This window comes from Penaeus chinensis, chromosome 21 (genome assembly GCF_019202785.1).
Source record: "Penaeus chinensis breed Huanghai No. 1 chromosome 21, ASM1920278v2, whole genome shotgun sequence".
Taxonomy (NCBI): domain Eukaryota; kingdom Metazoa; phylum Arthropoda; class Malacostraca; order Decapoda; family Penaeidae; genus Penaeus; species Penaeus chinensis.
In genome coordinates, this window is record NC_061839.1 from 27,244,072 (window position 1) to 27,246,571 (window position 2,500).

The 2,500-nt window shown below is 39.5% G+C and overlaps 1 protein-coding gene across 1 annotated transcript in view; it reads left to right on the forward strand.

The window, feature by feature from the left end:
* The window catches only part of LOC125036482 (lipid droplet-associated hydrolase-like), a 6,304-nt gene extending 5,221 nt beyond the window's left edge, over positions 1-1,083 (forward strand). Inside the window, exon 4 of the mRNA XM_047629097.1 lies at positions 1-1,083. This exon is cut by the window's left edge and continues 1,359 nt beyond it. The gene's annotated coding sequence lies outside the window, so the exon portion shown is untranslated.
* The last annotated feature ends 1,417 nt before the right edge of the window (positions 1,084-2,500 follow it).

Below are 2,500 nucleotides of genomic sequence, written 5' to 3' on the forward strand. Positions count from 1 at the left end.
CATCAGCTTCATCTTCCGCTTCTTTCTTTCACTTTTTCTTTTTCATCTTCTTCTTACTTCTCCTTTTCTTTCTTTTTCACCTTCCACTTCTTCTTCTTCCTCGTTTTCTTCTATTTCTCCTTTTTTTTTTCTTCCTTAATTTTTCTCTTGTTTTAAGTATGTGATAAGACTTTACAGAGGAAAGGTGCTATTGAAACCTTGGTTATAGCATTTATTCTTTTTCATTTCTATTTTTCATATTTTATGAATAAGTATAAGTGGAACCATTATTAGGTACATGTACAAGTGCATTTAGGCTTGGAAATAAATATCTGGAGTAAGGAGATGAATTGAGTTTTCTACTCATTAAGGCTCATTAAGATAACTAATGCTAGAGACTATGAACAGTAGTAGGTATGTTATATAAATATATAATCATTTTTCAGAGTAAAAGATAGTTCTCCATTTTAGAAGTTGTTTGCACTGTTCATGTTCTTCACTAAGAAGATATATAAATTGTGAACAAGTAGAATTATAAATATATGTGCTTTCCCTTTAATCTAGATGTACTGCAGATTGCAGTTTACTAATCCAACAGCTTTAATAGACATTGATATGAATCTGGCCACTTGGCCAGCTGTGGCACCAGCCCATGTGTTACAGTACAGTAAACTTGTACCATGGGACCAAACACTATCATATAGAAGTCCAATAAGCTTGAACTAGGCTTATGCCTATAGAAATGTTATTGGTATCAGTAATATCAAAACTGTAAATGTATGATTTTGCTCTTTTTACCCAAAGCTTCACTAATTCTTAAAATTCCCAAGCCTACTAGGTGAATGAGCTTCAAACTATGCTAATATGGCAAGAAACAGATTAACTTCCTCCAATTCTTCAGGTGTTTATGACATTATATTTAAACTTCTTGATGTTTTTCCTCCTCAGAAAATGTAAGTTTATTCTAGTAATAAATATAGTTTGAAGTTGCCCACTGTAAACATTCCATGACAATATACATTGTTATAATATTGTTCTCTTAAAATTATCTTGCACAGTGTGTCTGTTTAAAGACAACATTGTTAGTAAACAAAGGATCCATTATTAACTGTCTTTCATTTTCATTTTATTAGTGCCTTCATACACACACACATGTACATTCATCTTGCACAGAAACTGAGATGCTCGAGCAAGGTATGGTGAGGAACATGCCCTTCTACAGTTGTTGGGGAGCCCCAAGCTGCCTGTGATATTCAAGCCTCAGCAACAAATACACACACACACACACACACACACACACACACACACACACACACACACACACACACACACACATAGTGTTAGGAAAAGCAAAAGTAGAAAAAAAGAGAGATGTATTATTTGAAATGTATTTAAATGACACTACTTCAGTCTTTAAAGTTATCTTGAAACTTCGAACATATTTATTTCAGATGTTACAAATAGTACTTTAACATTTCATGTCAGTAGCATTCTCCCACCTCGGTGGACTTTTTTAGAGTTTTTTATTTGTTATTTCTTAAAGTTTAATCAATAAATTACTGATGAATGTGAAAAAAATATAAATTGCGCTACCATACTATAGGCTAACATTTGAAAAAAATATAATTGTCATACATCTACATTCTACATCAATATGAATAAAACTTTAAAAGGTGTCCTACGCCAGCAAGTTTTATATAAAATATCCAACGATGATCTTTGCAAAACAATTAACAGGTTAGCTTCACAAACTGTGTTTCCTAATGGAATTGGTTGTCTCTCTCTCTCTCTCCCCTCCTCTTCCTCTCTCTCCACTTCTCCTCTCCCCGCATCTCTCTCTCTCTCTCTCCCCTCTCTCTCTCCTTTTCCCCCAGCTCTACCTCTCTCCTCTCTCTCTTTTCCTCTCTTCTCCTCTTCCCGTCTCTCCTCTGTCTCCCTCCCCTCTCTCTCCTCCTCTCTCTCTCTCTTCCCCCTTCTCTCTCTCTCTTCACCTCCCCCCCTCCTCTCCTCTCTCTCCCTCTCTCTCTCTCTCTCCTCTCCTCTCTCTCTCTCATATTCCTCACTCTCTCCTCTCTCTTCTCCTCTCTCTCTCCCTCCTCCCTTTTATCTCCCCCCTCCCTCTCTCTCTCCTCTTTCTCCTCTCCTCAACAACTCCCCCCTCCAAACCCCTTTCTCCTCTTCTTCTCTCTTCTCTCTCTCTTCTCCCCTCTCCTCTCCCATCTCTCTTCCTCCCCTCCCTCCCTCTCTCTCTCTCTCTCTCTCTCTCCTCCTCGTCTCTCCTCACTCCTCTCTCTCTCCACATCTCTCACTCTCTCCCCCTCCTCCCCCTCACGTCACCGCACATCAACCCCTCTCTCTCACCCGTCTCACCTCTCTCTCTCTCTGTCTCCCTCTATCTCTCTCCCCCCCTCTCTCGTCATCCTCCTCGTCTCTCTCTCATCTCTCTCTCTCACTCCTCGCCTCCTCTCTCTCGTCCTCTCTCTCTCTCCTCGATCCCTTATCTCATCTCTCTCTCCTCTCT